This window comes from Callithrix jacchus, chromosome 6, assembly GCF_049354715.1.
Source record: "Callithrix jacchus isolate 240 chromosome 6, calJac240_pri, whole genome shotgun sequence".
Taxonomy (NCBI): domain Eukaryota; kingdom Metazoa; phylum Chordata; class Mammalia; order Primates; family Cebidae; genus Callithrix; species Callithrix jacchus.
Window position 1 is genome coordinate 110936687 of NC_133507.1, and position 26362 is coordinate 110963048.

Genomic DNA, 26362 nt, shown 5'->3' on the forward strand with positions numbered 1-26362 from the left:
AAACAGAAGCTGGGTTTCTATGCAAGCCCCTACACCTGCTTGTACACACTCAGACTTAGTAAAAACATGATTAACTTCACTTGTTATAAACGCCAGGATTTTTTTCCTTTAATAATGTAATCTTTCATCTTTTTCTTAATCACAAAACCATGAATGCTTATTGTAATATTTCAAGCCATAATACAAAAATATATAAAGAAAAATAGTTTAATAAGTTTATCTCTGAGGAAACCAGTGTCTGGGGCGTATCCACTTATACAAACATGTACACACATAATTTTCCATTTTCTGTCTTTTTCTTTAGCTCAGAAATTGAATCTCATTATTTGTACTACTTTGCAATTTACTTATTTTATTTGCTAATATATCACAGATATTTTCCAGATTTATACAAGTGTATTTCAATTGTTTTTTTCTTTTACTCCTAGCAAGTTTTAAAACTACAATATATTGTTATTAACTAGAGGGACCATATTGTACAATAGAACTATTGAACTTATGTCTTCTATTTAACTGCAATTTTGTATAATTTGACCATCTCCTGGACCTCACTCCACCACCATTGTACTCTTTGTTTCTATGAGAAATTTTTCTTTTAATTAAACACTTATTTTTATAGAATTGTCAATTCACATGAAGGCAGAAAAATAATGTAAGTATCCCATTAGCCCTTTATCCTGTTTTCTTAATGTTAACATCTTGAAAATCTACAGTACCCGTCATGATCCAATGGTAACATTGACAGAGTCAACAAACACAATATTTTCCTCACAAGGATTCCTTATGTTGCTCTTCTATAGCTGCATCACTTCCTTCTTGCTTTCTCATGCCACTCAATCTTAACCCCTAGTAACCGCTCATCTTTTCCATTTCTATAATGCCATTTTAAGTACAGTATATAAGTGGAATAATATAGTTGGTATCCATTTGTTTTTTCTTTAATTCAGCGTAATTCTCTTGAGAGTCCTGCAGGTTGTTGCTTGTTTCAATAGTTCACGTCCTTTTATTTCTGAGTGATTTTCCTTGTTATGAAGATACCCATTTGTTAGCCATTTACTATTAAAGGTATCAGTGTTTGTTCTCATTTCTTGCTCATGTGAATAAAGATGCTATAAACAGTTTTTTTGGCGTGTTTCTCTGGTAACAATTCCAATAATGCAATTATTCGATTTTATGAAGCTGCATGTTGATCTTTATAAGATACGTCAAACTGCTTTCTAAAGTTGCTGTGCCATTTCACATTTTCACCAGCAATAGATGAAGCATCAATTATCCCAGGATGCTTAGTGCTGCCATTAATTTTCGACTTAACTGTCCTTGTAGGTGCATTGTGATATCTCACTGTGGTTTTAATTTTTTTTTCCTAATGTCTGATGATCTTTCCATGGGGTTATTTTCCAGCTATATATTCTCTTTGGTGAAGTGACTCTTCATGTCTTTTTCATATTTTCTAATTGGATTGCTTTTTTAATGTTGATTTTTATGAGTTATCTATTGATTCTATACAATAGTCTTTGATTAGATATTCACTATCGTATCCTAGTCTGTAGGTTTATTTCATCCCCTTAACAGGAACTCACATTACGCAAAACATTTTAATTTTACTTAAGTCCAATTTATCCATTTCTCTTTTTATGGTCATACTTTTGGCTTGAAGTCTAAGAACTTTTTACCTAATACTAAATGTCAAAGATTTTCTTCTACATTTTTTCCAAAAAGTGTTATAGTTTTATGATTTATAGTTAAGTCCATAATCAGTCTCAAGTTAATGTTTGTATAAGTTATCACACTTGTGCTATAACTACCGTTGTGTCCTCATATTCTTCCCAGTGATTTTTTTTTTTTTTTTTTTGAAATATAGTTTCTCTCTTGTTACCCAGGCTGGAGGGCAATGGCACGATCTCTGCTCACTGCAACCTCTGCCTCCTGGGTTCAGGCAATTCTCCTGCCTCAGCCTCCTGAGTAGCTGGGATTACAGGCACGCACCACCATGCCCAGCTAATTTTTAGTAGAGACGCGGTTTCAACAAGTTGACCAGGATGGTCTCGATCTCTTGACCTCATGATCCACCCGCCTCGGCCTCCCAAAGTGCTGGTATTACAGCTTGAGCTACCGCATCCGGCCCAATTTTTTTTCTCAATCCAATGGGTTTAAGGACTGAAGTGAGCCCCAGTGGACATTTAGTGAAAATCTCAGACACTGCTTATCCTAACTAATAAGAAAAGTATTTTAATCACATTTGGGAAAGAAATTGCTAATACTTAGAAATATCAGAGTTTACGTAAAGGATATTCTTTTAAGAATTTTTCCTTTATCTTCACCAGCATCCCTCTATTTCTATAGTTATGAACATTATTTCTTCTTACTTGGGGCTTAATAATTTCCCTTCTTTTTGGTAGTTCCCCATACATTTTCATTCCTATTCTCCCCCCGGCTCAAATTATCTATTCTCTTTTTTTATTAGCCATAGTCAACTTTTTGAAACACTGATATGTTATTGGTTTCTGATTTTTTAAAGATAAAATATTTATCCTGGAAGCAATAAAATGAAATGAAATTTTTAAAAGGAACCTCAGAAGGCTCTCATCTTCAGCTTCATCTTTCACTACTTACCTTAGGTCTTTGTGCTTCAGCCTCCCTGTCCAGTTTCTTTCTGTATCCCAATAATTCACCCACCTAGGTCATTGGCCTCTTCACCTACAATTCAATCGTCTTGAATACATCTCAGGCTCTCACACATTTATCCATTTTCCTAGATAACTTACTCACTTTATACATACTAGTTAACACATCATTTTCTAAGGATGACTAACTCCACATTCCTTTTTGCTGTGGAATCATATTCCTTCTTTGATGGCACTTCTCTTAGGTGTCATTTTGCATTCATGAGTATAACAGTTTATGTTAATTTCCTCCACTTTAGGTTCCCCTCAAGTGAAATAGTTCAGAAAGGGTTTTGCTCCCCATTCAATCTCTATCAACTAACTTAGTGTCCAATAGTAATACATGTTCAGTAAATGTTGGTTAAATTATTTATGGAAGGTGAGAAACAAAAAAAAAAGAGGAAAAGGAAGAAAAAGAGAAGAAAGAGAAACAGAAGTTCCAAGAGGAAAGGTGAAAAAAACAAAAAAAACAAGAAGGGTATGTTGTAGTGACCTATTTTTCAAGCATAATTCTGTTATTATTTACCTGTTAATAAATTAGCCCTCATAAGTCCGTTGTGAGGATGATACAAAGTAGCCATGTAAAGCATCTATGACAGAGCCTGGAACATTAAATAGCGATACTTAGTCAGTGTTAGGTTACTTGCCTCTGCACCTAACATTAGCTGGTAGATTTTCTCTTAGATCATCTTGAATTCGGTGTAAGTCTTTGTTTAATTTGGGTCCTCATCCATCACACTGATTATTAAATCGTTATACTTTGATAATTTACTACTGCTAAAGCCATTTGATTTTTCATGGACATCAGGCAATATGGTAACATAACTCGGGGTGAGCATAAAAATTTTCAGAGGCCCTCAAAGTCTTTAATTATAAAATCATGTGCAATTTTATTTTCAGCTTACTTTGAAAAGTTGAGAAAACATAACCCTATTTTGTATTCATCACACTAAATCTCATGAAATACTCCACTGGTTTTATAATCATTGCCATTAGCAGTTAAGTGCTTATATTATTTTCCTCCCTGATAGTTAGAAAACCTGTTAGATCATTATTATCTGTGGCTGTGTTCTGCCCCAAGATTTCTTGTTCCTCAGGCATCTCTAAGTTTTAGCAGATATACTTCTTAGTGTTGACATTTTATTCTAAAAGATTTTTTGCAGATTTGCTTTTCCAAGCTTATAATTGCACACACATAATAATTTAACTGGACACAGATAGTGTTGTTAAAGCAGAGTGGCCTTCAGCAAGTTACATCTACACTCAGCTGTCCCATCTCCACAATGGGAATAATAGGAGCTTCAACCTTTTAGGGTTCTGACAAAGATTAAATGACCTAATAAGTATCTAGCACTTAGAAAAATATCTCACAAATAATATAAATTATATATATTTCTTGTTTGAGCCTCAAAATAATCCTGGGTAAGAGCAATTGTAATAAGCAATGTTTAGGAATTTTATTAAGCAACTTTTTTGCAGATTTGCTTTTACAAGCTTATAGTTGCATATACATAATCATTTCACTGGACACAGATAGTGTTGTGTTAGAATAGAGATGCCCGGGCTTTAAATCCAGACCATCAGGGCTTGAACGCCAGTTGTATCTTTTACTGGAGGTATAATCTGGGTAAAATTCATTTTACCTATCAAACCTTAGTTTGCTTAGGACAATTCCTAATACCCAGGATTATTTTGATAATCAAGCAAGAAATAGATCTAATTTATATGTCTGTGACACATTTTTCTAAGTGCTAGATATTCATTAGGTCATTTAATCGTTGTCAAAACACTGAAAGGTTCGAGCTACTAACATTCCCCTTGCAGAGAAGGGACAGTTGTGTGTAGAAGTAACTTGCTGAAGGCCACACAATTAGAAAGTGGTCACATAGGACTTGAATCCAGACAGTGGCACTCCAGAGGCTGCAGTGCTGCTCGCTGTGCTATTGCACCTCCCACAGTACTGACCTCTTATGCACTCACATGCCCCAGGGCTGTCATAAAATCCCTGTGGCCTCCTAGTCCTGCTCTCAACTGGCATTGGTAAGAGTAATGTGTGAATAGTGCTTGTGTCACTACACATGTCTCAGATTTGGTAGGAGGCAGTGCCCAAGAGCATACCTTTGTATTCGGCTGAATTTTGGTCTGAATGGCAGTGCATATACTTGTACATGCTATAACAATGCACTTTTGTTTGGGTTAGGCTGAGTCAAGCACTTACAGAATCAGACAACAGTAAAAGGATCAAATACAGAGATCACATTCAAGATAGAACCATGAAGTCTAAGAACTGGATGAGACCACGCTGATAGGAACTGGCAATTATTTCACTTTTAAGATAAATAACCTGCATTTCAAAGACATTTCAAGTCTCATAGTCCTCATCACACGCTCCTGATAGAAAAAGTGTTTTTATTCACATTTTACCATCACAAGAGCCCTTTCCAGTAGGCATCGCTAGACTCATTTTAGAGTCGAAAGCACTGAGGTCATTAGAGGTCACAAAATTTGTTGGAGGAGACAGGTAGTAATGGCAAAAACTGGGTTTGAAATCTGGGATTTTCTTGTTCTTCACTGGAGATCCATTGTTTTAAGAATGCATCCATTTCTCATTATGCCTTTTTTCCTGTGTGTATACAGGGTGATATGGTGGAGCAAAAAGAGATGACACTTGGATGCAAAAGAGAGCTGTAGTGAAATACAGAAATATTTCACTGACTTGTCACTTGGCTTAATACCTTCATTTCCTTAGGCCTCAGGGTCTTCAGTTCATGAAGTAGAACCTAACTCAAAGAAATGTGCAGAGCATCTGTGGAACCTCTGCAAGGCATCTCAGCAAGCAGTATTTTCATTTTATTTGCATATATTTACTTTACTTTGAATTTCCATCCATTACCTTATCTCCCAGAAACTCTGGATGTGACTCTAGACGGCAGTGCTAGAGGCCGCAGAGACAGTATCTAGAAAGACTCCCAACCAAGGATGAGCCACAACAAACTGCTCATTCAGATAGCACACAGAGAGAAAGAAATGTGGATTCTACCAAGGCATGGATAAGTAATGTCTTCCTCAAGATGGGAAGCAATGAGGAAAAATAAATGATAATGTAATAATGGGACTTACACACAGGTTTAAAAAAAGGTGCAGACCTTCTTCATGCTACCCACGAAAAGAATCTGAGTATAGGCAAGTGGGGTGTGAGGGCAGAAAGGTGGGCATGCTGTTATCATTAGAGGCTGCTAAAGGTTTGTTTTCAAGTACTTTTTAAAAATTTTTTATTTATCTTGTATTATACTTTAGGTTCTGGGGTATATGTGCGGAACGTGTAAGTTTGTTTAATGTTTTCCAGCCCCTAGTCCCCCACAGCCCTGCTATCCCTCCTCTAGCCCCCCATTCTCTGACAGACTCCGGTGTGTGATGTTCCCCTCCCTTTGTCCCTGTGATTCTCATTTTTCAATACCCACTTATAAGTGAGAATATGCAGTGTTTGCTTTTCTGTTCTTGTGTTAGTTTGTGACAATGATGGTTTCCAGTTTCATCCACGTTCCTGCAAAATGGGAAAACTCATCCTTTTTCTGGCTGCATGGAATTCCATGGTGCATATGTGTCACATTTTCTTTATCCAGTCTATCACTGATGGGTATTCGGGTTGGACCAACTTCAAAGACCAAAGGTAGATAAAGCCACGAAGAAGGAAAGAAATCAGGGCCAAAAGGCTGAATCCTCCAAAAACAAGAAAGCCTCTTCTCCTCCAAGGCATCACAACTTCTCACCAGAAAGGGAACAAAATTGGATGGAGAATGAGTTTGACGAATTGGCAGAAGCAGGCTTCAGAAGGTGGGAAATTACAAACTTCTCCAAGCTAAAGGAGCATGTTCTAATCCAATGCAAGGAAGCTGAGAACCTTGAAAAAAGGTAAGACAAAATGCTAACTAGAATAATCAGCATGGAGAAGAACATAAATGACTTGATGGAGCTGAAAAACCCAGCACAAGAACTTTGTGAAGCACATACAAGTTTCAACAGCCAAATCGATCAAGCAGAAGAAAGGATATCAGAGACTGAAGATAAATTCAATGAAAGAAAGCAAGAAGCCAAGTTTTTTATTTGTTTGTTTTTCCAAAGTAGATAAGATTATCTAAGCACTGCCAGAATACCTGGGCAGGAAACACACATCCCCAATTCCACCAGCTTTCCAAGAAGAAGAAAGGATGGATGAAAACATGGGTGCCTAAAGAATCAGAGGCAGGAGCCAACAGAAGATGAGACCATGAGGAAGGCAGTACATCCTTGTGCAAAATTCCTGGCATTTGCTTAAAGCCAGTATCTTCGCTGCTCAGATGAGAAATTGAAGAGTTTTTTATTTTTATATGCCAAAATAAAGTGACTTTTTTTTCTTTTAAATAGATAAAATATTGGGCAAAGTAGTTGACCAGAAGGGAAAATTAGCAGAATCTTTCAAAACTAAGAAAGATACAAACAGAATAGAAAATAGACTAGAAAGACAATCTTAATTTTGGAATGGGGTGAAGGAAATATTGTGCTCCTTAAAAGCTATCTTTCAGGAAATTTCTATAGGTGTGTTTTAACCCAAAACCTTCTAGGGCTGAATTTGCTGTAGATGGCACATAAGTACTTTGATTCTGGCAGTAGGGAAAAATGAAGTCTATAATCAGTGAGGAAAACCAGGTCAAAGGTTGGGAGACCTCACTCCAACCCTGGTAAAAAATAGCTACATAACTATTTACCCAGTGAGTAAGTATCCTCACTAGGTGCTAAGCCTCATTTATAAATTCTTGATTATAATACTGTCTTTTCTACCTTACAGGGCTATTGAAAGGATCAAATTATATCCAAACACAGCTGTGTAATAATGATAATAACAATGGTAATAACAATGCCAATCGTTAGTTTTAATTGTATTTGCAATAACTTCTCAATTAACATGCGTGTGGAATCGTCATGATACAATATCCAATTTCAGAAAATGACTGAGATGAAACCACCTTAATATTTTATGAGAAGGTTTGGAAACAAAAGCCTTTAACAAATATTCACAATACAAGCTGAATAAAAAAACATGATATGGCAAGTTTGGATTTAAATGCAGAATAGTGAGTATCTTTTTTTCTGGATTCAAAAAGTAATTCAGTGCATAATAACTGTATTGTTAACATAAATTCTCAGAGGAGAGTGCTCACTCTCTCTCTCTGAAATATAGCCCATGTGATTATTTTAAGTTAATTAGAACTGACTATTTGGGGACTGAGTAGAAAGTTCCCAGAGACGAATATGGGCATAATTTATATCTTGTTTATGAATGAGTATTCAATTCTGGGTCTAAATGGCATCAATAAGCAAACAAAAAGTGGATCAGTCAGTCAAATAGCTGATATTTTTAAACCACTATGTTTATATATAGTTCAAATGAGTGTTTAGTCTTCCCTATTATCCATGTGCACACATGTAGACACACTCACAGAATAGTAATATTGGGTAGTTTATATGGACAGAACTCAGGATGTGTGTAAGTGGGTAGATGACACTAAGAGTATATAGGAAAAGTAGGCAGCTCATCTAGAAATTGTCTTATACACCAGTCTCACTCCATGCCTCTTTTCAACCAATCATGCCCCAAAGACAGCAAATATTTTTTGATGCTGTGACTGAAAGGAAAAGATCCTCTTCATGAAGGATAAGACACTGACTGGGATGTAGTTAACGAGTAGGACTATAACACATAGCTATTTGAAGGCTGTTCACCGCGGTCCTCACCTCGATGACTTTATTGTTCTATTTTTACCTTATCTGATTAATCAATTGACCCTAAGTTCTGGAAGAGCAGTGTCTTCATCGTTGCTGTTACATACAGTGGTTTCAGCAAGCTTCCAAGATCATGCCTGGAGTACCACAGGCACTCACAAAATATGTGTGAAAAAAGGGATGAAGGTAATCTCACACAAGAAACATGTTGACTACCAAGTTATGTTTGAAACACCAAGTACTGTTTCTCATCAGCAATAGACCAAATCCACGCTAGGCAGTAAGTGCAGTGGGGAATAAAATGTTTTAGGGAAAAATATATAATGCCTGCTATCAAGAAGGAAAAGCAGGAAAGAAAGAAGGACTCATGGAATGCATACATTATACCAGGAACTCAGCTACTGAGTTTTCACATAGTGTCTCATTTAATACTTGTAACAGTTTCATTTGATGGACATCTTTAACTCCCTCTCACAGATGTGGAAAATAAAAGTAAGAAGGTGAAGTAACTTGCCCAAGATCCAACAGTTAAGAAATATTAGGGGGAAAATTCTATTTTTGGTCCTTCTGACTTTAAATGCAACACTCTCTTTGGTAATACCAATTTAACTTTTGAAAGATTTCAGAATAATTTGCGTAACAAAAGCAACAGGAAGTAATTAGAAAACTTTCTTATAGAATATAATAAAGTGTCATGTATTTTAGACTAGGAATTGATTTTTATTTTCACAAGCCCTCTTTATGAATGGAATTGATTCCTGAGGCAGTGAGAAGCAGAGAGAACAAGCATTTCTACTGACATGCTTTATTCTACTGACAAACTAATTCTTGAGGAACAGAAAACTTTTAAAATCTCCAGTCAAAAGAATCAAACTTGAGATTTGAGCTACAAAATTCCTGCCACTTTCATTCCATTGTGAAGTTGCTGTGTAAACTATGACAAAGAAGGTAACACTGTGATAAATCAGCATATCTGTTAAATAAATTCTTACACAGATGATTCAATTAACAGCATAAAATTAAACACCGTGATAAAGCCTTTATTGTGTCTTAGTGAGATTAAAGAAATAATTCACTAGATACCACAAAAGAGATATAGTAAGTATGGTTCAATATTACAACATGAAACTATATTACTATAGACAATGAATGAATAAGTAAACGTACACACAAACAATAGAAAAATCTGGCTAAGAATTTCATTAAGATTTTAAAAATGTCTTTACCTTATGCTTTAAATTGATTTTTGTTCTTTCAAGCTCCCTCTCAAATGTTTCATTGTATGTGTGAGCCACTAACAGCAACAAATTACATTGTATTCTGGTTACTATAGCAGACCTTAAAATCCCTAAGTAAACTTATTTCTTAAATGGAGCCTCTCTTCATAATTAGAATGCCAAATAATTGTCATTTCAAGTACTTAAACAGATTTAAATAGTTCCTTATCTTTGGTGCTTTCTCTTTCTGAAATGTATTCAAAGTTTTATTTATTTATGCATGGATTCTTACATCTTTGGGCTAGATGCATAAATTTTTAACAGCTGAAATACTCATGAAAAAACTACCTACACAAATATGCATAAACATGCACACAAAGCTATCAAGTTCTACGACATTGGTACTCATTTTCTAAACATTCTTACCATTTTTTGGTTTATCTGCTCATTATTGCAAATGAAAACTTGTCACAAGAAATATATTTTTCAAAAATAAAATCACGAGCTAAAGACTTTAAATTAGTCATCATGTATAAATTTTAATTTCACTGCTTTTCCCAAATTAATTAGTGGTATTCTAGCACATGTAAGAAAGTTCTAAAGTAGTTTCTGTTTTTCTGACTGATTGTCTTATTAATTAAACATAGCGTGGGACTTTAGATCTTGTTTTAAAAAGAGTCAAGAATAATCTGAAATACAGTATTTACAAAGGTAATTTATTGATTTTGATGAACCAAATCATTTGAGTTTAACACTGAAGACCAGACCAGATAGGCGCCTCACGAATTTAGTTAACAAGTGTTCTGTCAGATACCTCTGGTAGCTTCCTACATAAACTGACCCAAAACTCCCGATGAGGATGCTTGGAAAACTATGTTGAGTAGACAATTAAGTAAATAAATATATAAATATAGAGAAATATTGCTACATAGAATTAAGAAAAAATGAAATGGAGATACGCTATTATTTGGAATCTCTTTAAGTTTTGAGGCATCTGTCAAATCTGAAAAAGGTTACCGAGAGTGAGATGATGTTACAAGTTAAGCAGAAATTTCAAGAAAAACCCATGAGAAAGGTACATATGATCCAGGAACTGCACTACTAGATAAATATCTAATATAAAGGCTAACGCATGTGAAATAAAACTAAAATAATGAAAAATTAATTTACCTGTACATTTATTATTTGTGTACATTTCTGTGCTTATATAGTTTAATAAGAAAATACTTACTTAAATTATAACATAACAAAATAAAATAAAGGACAAAATATTAATAGATACAAAGAAATTTAATACATACAAAATAAATTTTGAATAATTTTTTAGAAAACTAAAAAGCACACAATTGTCTTAAATCTGATACCAGATAACACTTAGAGCAAACCTCTTATTTCAGGGAGAAATATTGTGGTTTTCTCTCTGAGTTTGGAAGACTATTGCACTCTCAGGTTCTATTTACTATTGTACTGAGAGTTTTCTAATGTATGCAATCAGACATGAAATAATAAAACTATTAAAATTTTGATCACTAGGTTGTTTAAAAAAAACAGAGAGACACATATTAGTAGACATAGCAAGTGAATTTTTAAACAATGCCTGATTAAATGTCAACTACATATCTGTATTTCAGCAACAATTAGCAGTGGAGATTTAGAAAAATAAAATATTTAAATGCATGAAAATAGCACTAAATACCTAAGAATAAATAAAAGTTGTGCTAATCCTCTACATTAAAATATCAAAAATTATTATCAAGATACATTATAAAACACTGAAATATGTGGGGTTTTTAAAATAAATTTTGCTGAGTCTATTGCTAATCTGTATTAAAAATACAGCCATTGACAATCTACTTCATGTCACATATATAAATGAATTTCAGAGGGTCTGCAGATTTAGAAGAAAGAATAAAGTGCAATAAATAATTTACAAAATAACATAGGATAATACCTTCATGCCTTGGAGGCAGAGACTTCTTCAACATGATGTAAAGAACACTAATGCTAAAAGGAAGCAATTGATTTTGCTACATTAAAATAAAAAAACTTTTAATGAAAGCACAATTAAGAAAGTACAAAGGCAAGTCATAATGTATGCATTTAAAACATATAATTAATACAGGGTACATACATTGAATAGACAAATTAACTACCACAAAAAAAAAAAAAGAAAAAACAGACAAACCAAAAGGAAAAGGAACAATTTAAACAGATATTTTCCAAAACAGGATACATGAATTGTCAAAAAATATATAAAATAATATTTTTTGTTATTAAATACCAGGGAAGCAAAAATTAATTCCACAGTGAGATGTAATTAAAACTCAGCAGAATTCCTAACATTGATTAATTATGGAATATGAAAATTTAATGAAGATATGGAGCTATAAAAATTATCTCTTACTGATGATAGAAATAAAGACCCCTGTCTTACAAAATCTATTTGTCAAAACCTACCAACACTAAACACCAACCCTACGATTTTATTCTTAGGTATATACCCAATATATATTTGCATTTATTACCAAAATCTACAAAAATCTACAAAACTTTATAATAATATATTAAACTATTCTTTTAACCTATATGTTATAGTATGCTTAAACAACTAGCTTAAAACATTTAAGTTTGAAACAAAATAGTTTTAATTGTAAACTATTACGTTTTGAAACTTGTAGCAACCCTAATTTCCATCAGCATTACAATGAATACATAAAACAATGTGTTTTAGTCACACAGTTGAAAACTTTATAGCAGTAATCTCTGAAGGTAGTTTGTATTTCTGTGGAATTGGTGGTGATATCTCCTTTATCATTTTTTATTGCATCTATTTGATTCTTCTGTCTTTTCTTTTTTATTATTCTGGCTGGTGGTCTATTTTGTTGATCTTTTCAAAAAATCGGTTCCTAGATTTCATTGATAATTTGAAAGGTTTTTGTGTCTCTATCTCCTTCAGTTCTGCTCTGATCTTAGTTATTTCTTGGAAGTAACACCACACATCTACAACCATCTGATTTTGTCAGGTTGGTTTTTGACAAACAAAAATTAACTTCAGATAGATTGAAGATTTAAACATAAGACCAAACACCATAAAAACCCTAGAAGTAAACCTAGGCAACACCATTCAGGACATAGGCATAGGCAATGACTTCATGACTAAAACACCAAAAGTTATGGCAACAAAAGCCAAAATACACAAATTGGATCTAATTAACCTAAAAAGCTTCTGCATAGCAAAAGAAACACTCATTAAAGTAAACTGGCAACCAACAGAATGGGAAAAATGTCTTGCAATCTACCCATCTGACAACAGCTAATATCCAGAATCTACAAAGAACTAAAACAGATTTACAAGAAAAAACAAACAAACAAACAAACCCATCAAAAAGTGGGTGAAGGATATAAACAGACAATTTTCGAAAGAAGACATTTATGCAGCCAACAAACATATGAAAAAGTGCTCATCATGGAGAAATGTAAATCAAAACCACATTGAGATACCAACTCACACCAGCTAGTATGGCAAACATTAAAAAATCTGGAGACAGATGCTGGAGAGGATGTGGAGAAATAGGATTGCTTTTACACTGTTAGTGGGAGTGTACGATAGTTAACTGTTGTGGAAGACAGTTTGGCGATTCCTCAAGGATCTAGAACTAGAAATACCATTGACCCAGCAATTCCATTACTGGGTATATACCCAAAGGATTATAAATCATTATATTATAAAGACACATGCACATGTATGTTCACTGTGGTACTGTTTATGATAGCAAAGACTTGGAACCAACCTAAATGCCCATCAGTAATAGACTCGATAAAGAAAATGTTTTAGGCCGGCCGCAGTGGCTCATGCCTATAATCCCAACACTTTGGGAGGCTGAGGCAGGTGGATCACGAGGTCAAGAGATCGAGACCATCCTGGTCAACAAGGTGAAACCCGTCTCTACTAAAAATACAAAAATTAACTGGGCATGGTGGCATGCACCTGTAGTCCCAGCTACTTGGGAGGCTGAGGCAGGAGAATTGCTTGAAACCAGAAGGCGGAGGTTGCAGTGAGCTGAGATCATGCCAGTGCACTCCAGTCTGGGTAACTACAGCAAAACTCCGTCTCAAAAAAAAAAAAAAAGTTGTACACATACACCATGGAATACTATGCAGCCATAAGAAACAATACATTCATATCCTTTTCAGGGACATGGATGAATCTGGAAACCATCATTCTCGGCAAACTGAAACAAGAACAGAAAACCAAACACTGCATGTTCTCACTCATAAGTGGTTATTGAACAATGAGAACACATAGACACAGGAAGGAGAACATCACACACTGGGGCTTGTTGAGGGCTGGGAGAGCGAGGGGAAGGATAGCAGGGTGTGGCAGTAGTGGGGAGAGATAACAGTAGGAGAAATACCTAATGTAGATGAAGGGGGGATGGATGCAGTAAACCACCATGGCATGTGTATACCTATGTAACAAACTTTCATGTTCTGCACATGTACTGCACATTAACTTAAAGTATAATAAAAAAAAGAAAACTTTACAGCAATTAAAATGAACAAGCCAGAGATTTTCATTGTATTTCCTTTGCTCTTTTGTCAAAATCCAGTTGACTCTATTTTTGTAAGTCTATTTCTAAGCTGTATACTATATTGCATTGATCTATTTGTCTTTTCTTTCAGCAATATTACATGGTTTTGATTACCGTAGCTTTATAGTAAGTCTTGATGTCAGGTAGTGTTAGATTTTGATTGGAGTTGCTTGAATCAATAAGTAAAGTAGAAAAAAACTACATTTTGTTGATATTAATTTTTTTATTCATGAATGTGTGATACCTCTCCATTTATTTAGTTTTTCTATGATTCCTTTCATCCAGGTTTTGTATTTTTCCTCATATATATCTTCCATATCTTTTATTAGCATTGTGGTTTTAATGTCACATTCTACTTGTCTATGCTGTCATATAAGAAAGTGATTGACTTTTGCATTTTAATTTTGTATGTGGCAACCTTGCTATGATCACATATTAGTTTCAAGAAATTGTGTTTTTTTTCAGGCATTCTACAGAAACAATTATGTTATCTACTATCAAAAACAGTTTTATTTCTTCTTCTCAGTCTGAATATATTCTATTTCCTTTTTCTTCTCTTACTTCATATTTAGGACTTCAACTATGATGAAAGCTTTTGGTAAGATGACAAAACATTTTTTAAAGAAATGAATGAAGACTATATACATGAAGGAGTGTGCCATGGTCATATATTATCTTAAGTTAACTTACAGATTCAATGAAATCCTAATCAGTACCCCAGGCCTTGCTTTTGTGTGTACAAAAGTGTGATGATTAATAAGCTGACTCCATATGTATATTTAAATACCAAAAAAGGAGCACCACATTAAGACTTATATAGTTATAGTAATTAAGACAGTAAAATTTTGGGATACAATAGCTAGAGACATATGAATGGAACAAAAAGAATCAGCTAGAAATGATTATAAAGATATACATGGACCTTTGATTTGTTACACTATTGATTCTATAAAAATTTTAAAGAAAAATAATATTTTTAATGTGTGGTATAATTTTGATATAAATATGAAAAAAATTGACATTCACACCACAATATACATAAAACAGTTCCAAAGGTATTGTACATTAGAATATAAAAGCCAAAGCAATAAAATTTTTGTAAAATACAGTAGAAAAACTATATTTAAGAATTTGGTATGTGAAAGGATTTTTTAAAATAAGACAAAACAGTAAATAAACATATTGTTATATTTAGAAAATAAGAATTATAGAGGTCTTATTATCAAAAAGAGGGAAAAAATACCACAGAGTAGAAAATATATTTGAAACAAATAAATTGAAAGTGTTGTACATAAAAAATATAGAAATATTTTTATACAGATAACCTAACTTAAAAATGAGCAAGACACTTGAATGGTCATCTTTCAAAAAGAAGATGGACACTTGGCAGTTCACCCTATAAAAAAGTCCTTGTTTTATTAGCAACCAGAGAAATATGAATTATCTACCATGAAATGCTGATAGGCACCCACTAGTCTGGTTAATCATAAAAAGACTGACAATAAAACATGTATGTGAGAAAAAGAAGCAATAAGCAACTCTTGTTTTGCTGGTAGAGACATAAACTGATCAATCCATTTTAAATATAATTTACTAAAAATAAGCAATCATATACTAAATAATTATATAATTTCTCTGCTGTGAAACATTCAACAATAAGGCAGGTACAAGTACACAATAAATGTACAAGAATGTTTGTTATTTGTAACATGAACGCTGGAAAAACTATCATTGTTAGAATGAAGAATAGTAAATTTACTCATTAACTATACTTTTTTAAAATAATGTGATTAAATTTTATAAAAATATTACTAAGAAAAAGAAGATAGACATCAATGAGTAAATCTAGTAAAATCTCACTTACGTAGATTTCAAAAACAGCCACATCTAATTTACTCTACTGTCTTAGAAGTAAGGATGGGCAGCATCTTTGGGAATACAGAAAGAAATAGCAAATGGATTAGGAAATAGCTGTGTTTTAGAGTGCTATTTGTTGATCTCTATGGTTGTTGCAATGTATGATTATGTTTTATATGCTTCTTTATGTGTTTTCCTTCAATCAAAGAATTCAAAAAATGAATTCATCTAACTAAGCTAATGTGTTTGATGAAATTTTCTCTCTAGTTCACTGATTACATTCTGATTGGTTCTTATAGGAAATAATTTTTTAAATTACAATAAAAATACTATCTCTAATGTCTAGTAAGATAAAGGAAACTTGATCTCTGGGCCTCATTTTTCTAAAATAAGGAAGAAAGGAGTTGTTTTAAAGAAACTTCAAAGTTCTTTGAGATGTAAGTATCTAAGGAGGACTCATTACTTTGAAATATGTTTGTTTCAAAGACTTGGATCTCGATCTAATTTCTTCTATATTCGTAACATAGAAGTGTGTGCTTGATATTATTTATTTTAAAACTGATGTCAGATTTAAATATGGTGAGTCACACCAATCAAAATATAGGCCTTTTTATCACTCCAGAATATTTTCTTATGTATTGTCCAGGCAATCCCTACTCAGAGGAGCAACCACTGTTGCAATTGTTATAATACGAGTTTGTTTTGTCTCATTGTGAATCTGTTATTAATAGAATTAAACAATATGTGTACTTTTGTGTCTGACTTATTCCACTGAAAATGAAGTTAAAATGCATCCATGCTATGTATTATATCAGTTTTTATTTTACCTAATTGATAAGTAGTATCTCATTGTTTAAATATAGCACATTGTTTTTTTCAATCCACCTAATAATGGACATTTGGGTTGCTTCTAGTTTGGAGCTGTGATGAATAAACTTGTTTTATATTTCTCTCGAGCAAATACCTAAGAGTAGAATTTCTGCATCAAAAGGTAGGTATATTTAATTTTATAAGAAAAAATTCCGAAGAGATTTTTAAAGTATTTTTACAATTTCATATTCTTGCCAGGAATATATGATTCTTTTTACTAATATATGAAATAATCGGAATAGGTGAATCAATAGAGACAGAAAGCAGATTAGTGGTTAAGGGCTAACAAAAAAAAGGAAGGTACGTTAATGGCTCCAGGGTCTCCTTTGGGACTGACGAAATGCTTCTGAACTGGATGGAGGCAAGGGTTGCACAACATTGTGTCTCTATTAAATGATGCTGAATTTCACACTTTAAAACAGTTAATTTTCTGTTATGTGAGTTTTCTGTGAATAAAAGATAACTGGAAACATAAATTAATAATAATATAAAAAGCATGCTGAAACATATATATTTCATTTACTTCCCTATTGCCTCTTAGCTTTTACTTCTTTGTATTTTTATATCAGTTGCTATAGAAATTACAATAAGCATGCTTATCAACGTTTACTTACAGTTACTGTTGTATCACTTCATTAACAAATTTGTACTGCTTGACAGTTAATTTGCATATACCATCTAGATATTTTTGTATTTTGCATATTTTATTTTCACTTATAAATCTTACAATACAGTATTGTTATTTTATCTTAGTTGCTTTTAAAGTGATAGAGAATACAAGCTCACAAATCGTAGTTACCCACACATTTACCACTTCTGGTGGTCTTTATTTCTCTTTGTAGATCCAAAGTTCCACATGATAGTATCCTCTGCATTCTGAAGGACAAGGCTAATTATTTGTTACTTAGAAATCTAAGTGCAATCTTACTATCACATTTCTATATTTAGCATGGCTGTGATGTTAGGTTTGAAATCAAGTAGAAAAAGGCAGATCATGAGAAATGATGCTGGAGGAGAAGGAGAGGAATGGAAATATTAAGGTTTCAGATCACGCTAAGGCATGAAAAGTCTATTGTGAGTTCTACAGTAATATGGAGCCGTAAAGGTTGATAGCTGTGTATTATCTTAAGAGACCATCAAAGGGTTAGAATTCTGACTTTCTCCCCTCTGAAATGTGTGACTATTAGTAATTATAGACCTTCTCTAATCCTCTATCTCTTTTGTGGTGAAATAAAATAAGATTTGTTGTTAGGATTAGTAAACCATTGATAAATGTTCTATATACACTGGTTCTTTTCCTGCTAAGAACAAAACAAATGACTTAGTGTATGCCCTTTCTAGGAAATGAGTTTATATTTAGGAGCATTCTGCTATAATCTAAGGGAAGCCTGATTTCAATAGTGGGACTTTAAGTATCATATTCGGCAAGAAAGCACAGACAGAAGAGAAAGAACTGTATGAGGACAAAAACAGTATTAATTGGCATTATCTTCATAATGTTTAGGGACTACAAAAACTTTCTTTAACTGCTCCAAACTTGGACATATAAAGAAGCTACATTAAATAGAAATTTGATGCTTTAGTTTAGAAAGTCATAGATGAATCACCGTGGTGACATACTTTAGCTTTAAAAGAAGAAGCATTTCCACATTATGAAAAGCATTCTTTTTTTTTTTTTGCTAATATATGAAAAAATCTAATGCAAATCCAAATATGTGACATATTTTAGGCACTTTATAATTTAAAAATAACAGAAAACTAGAAGCCAAAGTACAAAGAACTTCCAAAGTAGAACTTCTATTTGCAATCTGTTTGGGAAGCGTGGAGGCTGGAGGAAAGTGGGCTCTACTTTCAAATCACCTAGCTTAATATGGCAGATTCCATACATCAGAGGATGTGTTAGTAAATAAACTGCTATAAAAAAGATACAATTAACTTTACACCACAGTGCTCCTTCTAAAAACCTGTGTATGCTGAAATAAGTTGATGCGGCTTTCTGAATACAAATTGACTTTTTATTCTTGGTATTCTACCCAGTTTGCATCCTGAGGGAAATTAAGCTGACTGTTTACATTTTGTTCATATGTAAATCCATGTCAACAACACCCTTGTTATCTACAACAATATAGCAAGCTTATTAGCCTCTGGTCAGTTACATCTTCAGGGGTCAGTAAAGTCAGCTCTAGAAGAGTGACTTTGGGTTTGACTGGAGCCTTATGAAAATTCTTAAATGTTAACTTTAAAATATTTAAAAGTTCTTTTCTTCTTCTATGTACTTTTATGTTGCCAAATGAGTCTCTCTCTGTCCAATAAACAAATAAACAAATAAAAAAATTCTAAATATAAATTATAAATATAGCATTGTTTGTTTTGTTATATTTGGGGAACGTAGATAAATCAGTGGTTTTGTTTACATCAAAAGACAAGGACTAGTATTATAGATTTTCTGGAAGTGTGTGCTACATTACTGCAATGATAATATCCCCAGTGGATATCTTCCTTTTTCCTCTGGCACACGCTGGCTTAGTAAGTTATTTATTACTTATTGTCGGAATACAAACTGTAATATTTTGTATTAAATAACATTGCAATGTGTAAAGCAAAATGCAAATATTTGCTGAAATTAATACTGCACAATTTTCCCTATAAAAATAAACTGATGGCATTATTTCAAACCCTCAGAAATGTTATAGATCGTTATTCCAGAAAGTTTCATTCCTGTCCTTCCTTAATTCTCTTTTTTCTTTCCTTCCTGAATTCCTACTGTTTTGCTTTTATTCCTTTCTTCTTTCCTTCAATCCATTCCCTCATCTCTTATCCTTTTTTAAAGTTTTTCTCTCTCTCCCTCTTATATTCTTCTTTCTGTCTTTTATTCTACTGTACACAGTCTAAGTTTACAGTGACAAAACACAGCCCATCCTCAAGCAATTCGGGAAAGAAAAGACGTTCCTCTTCCCTTTGACGGTTTGAAAACTGGGCCTATGGAATAATATAGTGTTATTAGGCAAATTAACAGAAGACAAGACATACAAATTTATTACATGTATTTAGGACATCACAGGAAAGAAAAGTGAATACTTCAAAACCCAGGATGATCTAGAAGGTTGACTAACCTCTTTTTATAAGGGAAAAGCGAGGAGTAATATAGGCAACTTTGAAGATGGTAAATGATTTCGGAAAAGATGAATGGGCTTTTAGAAGAATAGATAATAGCTGTGATAAAAACTATGTGGGTGTAATGCCAGTCTCCAGTCTTCTCCTATTAGCCAGTCTTCCCTGATGGATGACATTCCCAGGGAGGGAATTTGTGACAGTTAAGTTTCTTTTGGAGAATCTACCTAAGCAGATAAGGAAAGTTTAGAGAAAGCCCCTTTTTACATTTGCTTTCCGTAAAGATGCTCAGTTTGAAGTAATTATCGTATCAAAGTGGTAAACATGGCACGTTCTGAGATTTTCGTTCTCCCTGTCTAAAATTTTCCTAAAACTTTTACACATTGAAAGCTGAGCTGATGACTGTTGAGAGAAAAACATTGGTTAGTATGCAGCTGAGTGGTAAGAAATCTGAAAATAGGTCAGTCCAATTAAAGAGTCATATGTCATCTCAGACAGTACCTTGTATGTGGGCTTGTATCAAAGTTAGATATCTGTAAGGTACAAAGCAGATGGGTATTTAATAAAAGACAATTCTATTGAAATAAAAAAATGCAGATTAATGTTTGGAGAAATGTATATAAACTAGTTTCTGAATCTGGCAGGTAGCCAGCTGAGAAGATTTCTGGATGTTGGGCTCAAGGCATCTTCAGCAGTCAGTAATAAACTGACAGATTTTTCTACTTTTCAGTTTGCAACAGGTGTTCCAGTGAACATTCTGAGTACTTCATACAACAGGCATGAAGACTGCCCATATGTAAGTTATTGTGGTGATTTATCTGGTCTATGTCAAGTTTATATCAAGTTGTTCAGCTTCAACTTGCAGAGTTTTAGAAAAAGGGCATTATTAATTTTAGTGATTCCAAGTCAGAAGGATGGGACCCATAGTCATATATTGGAGGAAACTGTAAGAATTCAGGATGCAGTCCACTTTACAGGTTAGTAATAAACCCTCAAAACCAATGAAATGAAATCTAATAACAGGTTCATTATAGTTTGTTATGAAACATAATTTTTCTCTCTGCAGTCACCTCCATTTCTACCAAAGATAATCACAATAAGGCAAATTTGTTTTGCAAGTTGAGATTAAAAGGCTTTGAAGGCAAATGCAGAAAATTACTTAACTGTAGGAAGAAATAGCATTTTTAGTAGAGAGGACTCAGTTCTCCTTTTAAGTCCTCAAAAGCCTAATTGACTTGGAACCAACCCAAATGCCCATTGATGATAGACTGGACAGGGAAAATGTGGCACATATACACCGTGGAATACTATGAGGCCATAAAACATGATGAGTTTGTGTCCTTTGTATGGACATGAATAAATCTGGAAACCATCATTCTCAGCAAACTGACACAAGAACAGAAAAGCAAACACCGCATGTTCTCACTCATAAGTGGGTGTTGAACAATGAGAACACATGGACACAGGGAGGGGAGCATCACACACTGGGGTCTGTAGAGGGGAACTAGGGGAGGGACAGAGTGGGGTGGAAAGTTGGGGAGGGATGACATGGGGAGAAATGCCAGATATAGGTGATGGGGAGGAAGGAAGCAAACCACATTGCCATGTATGTACCTATGCAACAATCTCGCATGTTCTTCACATGTACCCCAAAACCTTAAAAGCAATTATATATATATAATTTAAGAAAAAAAGAACATAAAATTATTTTGATGTGACATGTCTTTGTTTCAATTAAAAGATGAAGAATTTGGGAGGCCGAGGCGGGTGGATCACGAGGTCAAGAGATCGAGACCATCCTGGTCAACATGGTGAAACCCCGTCTCTACTAAAAATACAAAAAAATTGGCTGGGCATGGTGGCGTGTGCCTGTAATCCCAGCTACTCAGGAGGCTGAGGCAGGAGAATTGCTTGAACCCAGGAGGTGGAGGTTGCAGTGAGCCGAGATCGCGCCATTGCACTCCAGCCTGAGTAACAAGAGGGAAACTCCATCTCAAAAAAAAAAAAAGATGAATAAAATTGTTTACTATTTCTTATCAAATACTCCAAGAATGTCTTATCATTTCAAAAGGGATGACCAAATTCTGCTTTTGCATCAGTGTTCTTTTGATATAAAACCTCACTTTTAAAACCTTATAAGTTTATTCGATTTTAGAAAGTTTGACCACATAAGACTCTCTCTCACTTTCTCTTTCCAGCTTTCTATATATATTCATTCAATTTTCATCCGTATTATTCCATTCTCTATTTATTCTTTCTGAAGTGTTTTTTCTTTAAGTAGCCTCTGAGAAAAAATTATTAACAATGACAAAAACCACTCATACTTTATAACATCTTACTCTTCTTATACAGTTTGTGTAGTTATTTCTCTTGCATAGAATTGCTGCCCTTATTATTTGTAGTAGTTTAAATTACATACATTAATTAGAGATTTAAACTCCTAATAAACTTAATTTTTAGAAAAAACCTAAGAAGTAAGAAATTTTGAACTGTCTATAATATAGTAACATTTTATGAATACACGTTTTTATATTTCTAAAAATTATGTTTCGTCTGAGAACAATTCTCATTGTGGATCAAGACATATTTACTAACAGAACAAAATATCTTTATTAAAAAATAGAAAGCCAAAAGCAGGTAAACTTGAACGTTATATCTAGATATTAATGTTTGACTATTTTAACTCATTTAGAATTAGATATTTGCTGAATATCCACCATTTAAGTTAACTTAGCAAAAATTCTGAAGATACAGCTACCAAATAGATTTGGGAAACTTTTAAGGTAAAAAGAAATGAGTAAGCATAATTATCATTAAAAAGTTTATTTGTAATATTTTATCCCTTTTAGATCTTATTTAATTTTATCATTGCTAATAATTATGGTTTAACTATTAATGAATATTTCATGAGATAATGCACAAAGCTAGCCATCATCTCATGTTATTTCCCTGTTTATGGAGCATGCATATTAGACATTCATCACCGAAGCAAAAACCCTTAAGTTAAATAAGTGTAGTTTTTGTTTGTTTGTTTTTGTAATGACACAAAAGACACAGTTATTTGCATTAAGTCAATAATATTATACTAGTTTTATTTAATTAAAATTTGTTAAAGTTCTGTGAACTTAAAACATTTGGGTTATTCCTATATTTCTGGTAGTTTTAAAAATATTTAATTTGTAAGGATATTTATCTCTAGGCAAATTTGAAGAGAACTTCTAAAGGATTTTATAAAATAATTTTTAAGAGAGGAAATCATAATTGAAAAGTGTGACATCTTTATAGAAGAAGTTAATTTTATTTTATGTTCACTAATATAATTGCAGAACATCTGACAGAGGAAGTTTGTCTCCTACTTAGTACACACATGGATTAGGCACCATTTATTATTTTCTTGATTTTTAATTTTTGTGTGTACATTGTTACAGAAGTTATTTTGATTCAGACTTACAATGCATAAAATATACATCAGGATAAATGGAGTATCTAACACTTCAAGCATTTATCCTGTGTTACAAACAATCTAATAACACTCTTCTAGGTATTTTAAAGCATACATTTAAATTACTTTTGACTATAGTCACCCTGTTGTGTTGGCAAATGCTGTTTAATTCACTCTTTCTAGTTAGCTGTATTCCTGGTATTTTATTATGTTTGTTGCAATTGCCAGTGAGAGTTCAGTAGTGACCTGGCTGTTGACTTGACTATTGTTGGTATATAGGAATGCTAGCAAATTAGCACATTGATTTTGTATCCTGAGATATTGCTGAAGTTGCCTATCAGCTTAAGAAGTTTTCGGGCTGAGATGATGGTATTTCTTACATATAGGATCATGTCATCTATAAATAGGGATAGTTTGGCTTCTCTTCCTATTTGAATGCCCCTTTTTTTTCTTTCTCTTGCCTTATTGTCCTGGTCAGAACTTCCAATACTATATGGAATAGTAGTGGTGAGAGAGGGCATCCTTTTCTTGTGCCTCTTTTCAAGGAGAATGCTTCCAGCTTGTGCCCATTCAATAGGATATTGGCTGTGGGTTTGTCATATATGGTTCTTATTATTTTGAAGTATGTTTCTTCAACACCTAGTTTATTGAGAGGCTTTAACATGAAGAGATGTTGAATTTTATCAGAGGTTTTTACAGCATCTGTTGGGATAATCATATGGTTTTGCCTGGTCAAGTATGTTTTTATAGTAGATGGTAAGAGTGGTAACAGTTTTTCCTTTTCTTATTTAGTGCTTCCTTTAGGAGCTCTTAGAAGGCAGGCCTGGTGATGACAAATTCCCTCAGCATTTTCTTGTCTGAGAAAGATCTTATTTCTCCTTCACTTATGAAGCTGTTTTGCCAGATATGAAATTTGGATTGGAAATAATTTTTTAAAAAATGTTTAATATTGACCCCCAATCTCCTTGAGCTTGTAGGGTTTCTGCTGAGAGGTCCACTATTAGTCTGATGGGCTTTGCTTTGTAGGTAACCTGGCCTTTCTCTTTGGCTGCCATTAACGTTTTCTTGTTTCATTTCAACCTTGGAGTATCTGATAATTATCTTCTTGTGGAATATCTTACTGGGGTTCTCTGTATTTCCAGTATTTGAATGTTGGCCTGTGAAGCTACATTATTGAAGTTTTCATGAATGATATCCTAAAATATATTTTCCAAATTGGTTCAGATCTTCCATCTCTTTCAGGTAAACCAATAAGTTGTAGATTTGGTCTTTTTACATAATCCCATATTACTCAGAGGTTTGGTTCATTCCATTTTATTTATTTTTCTCTGTTCTTGTCTGCTGGTCTTATTTCACAAAGACAGTCTTCAAGTTCTAGATTGAAAGTTCTAAGATTGTTTTCCTCTACTTGGTCTATTCTGCTGTTAATGCTTGTGATGAATTCTGAAATTTTGTCACTGTGTTTTTCAGGTCTATCAGGTCAGTTACATTCTTGTCTATTCTGGCTATTTTTTTCTGGCAGCTCCTGCAATGTTTTATCATGGTTATAGCTTCCTTGCATTGTGTTACAACATGCTTGTTTAGCTAATGAAGTTAATTTTTATCCACATTATCAATTCTGCTTCTGTTGTTTCAGCCATCTCAGCCCCGGCCCAGTTCCAAACTCTTGCAGGAGAAATGATGTGGGGTCATTTGTAGGAATAAAGACACCTGGTTTTTTGAGTTTCCAGTGTTCTTGTTCTGATTCTTCTTATCTTTGTGGGCTTATCTACCTTCAATCTTTGAGGTTGTTGACCTTTGGAATTTTTTTTCTTTTAACAGTCTGGCCACTTTTCTGTAGGAGTGCTGCAGTTTGCTCAAGGTCTGCTCCAGCCTTTGGTCACCTTGGAGTTCCAGAACATGGAGGTAATACCAGTGAAGGCTTCAGAACAGCAAAGATGACAGCCTACCCCTCCCTCTGAGATCTCCATCCCAGGGGAGTAGAGACGTGTTGCTGGCCCGATCACACCTGTAGGAGGTGACTGAAGACCTCACTTGGGAGATCTCTCCCACTCAGTCAGCAGAAACAGGATTGGGGACTGACTTAAGCAAGTAGTCTAGCCACACTTTCATACAGCAACTGTGCTTTGCTAAGGTACTGCTTCCACCCCTGGTCAGCTTGTGTTTTCTAAAGCCTGAAGGATAGAATGGCCAGGTTGCAGAAACAACAAATATGGTGCCTAACCCTCCATGTAGGAGCTCTGTCCCAGGAAGTTTTCAAGTCTTGAAGTTTTCAAGCCAGAAAGCATCAGCAGGAGTAGCTTGAAGCATCAGTTGGGAGATCCTGCCCAGTGAGCATTGATGGATCAAGAACCCACTTAAAGAAGCAGTCTGGCCATGCTTTCATAGAGTAGGTGTGCCATGCTTGGGTACCTCTTCTGTTCCAGTTGGCTTGGGGTCTCCAAAGGCATGGCTCTCATCTTTTTCATGGCTCAGTAGTACTCCATTGCATATATGTATGATATTTTCTTTTTCCATTTATCTTAATGAACAATTAAGTTCTTTTAATATCTTCACTATTGTGAATAGTGCTGTAATAAATGTGGGAGTGCAGATATCTCTGACATGCCAATTTTCTTTCTTTGGGGTACATACATAGTAATCCAATTGCTGGATCATATGGTAGCTGTATTTGTAGTTTTTTGAGGAACCTCCAAACTGTTTTCCATGATGAGAACTTACAATCTCACCAACAGTGTACAAGAGTTGTCTTTTCTCCACATCCTCACTATTTAGATAAATTGCCTGTCTTCTTGCCTATCTTTTGGATAAAAGCCATTTTAACTAGGGTGATATGATAGCACGTTGTAG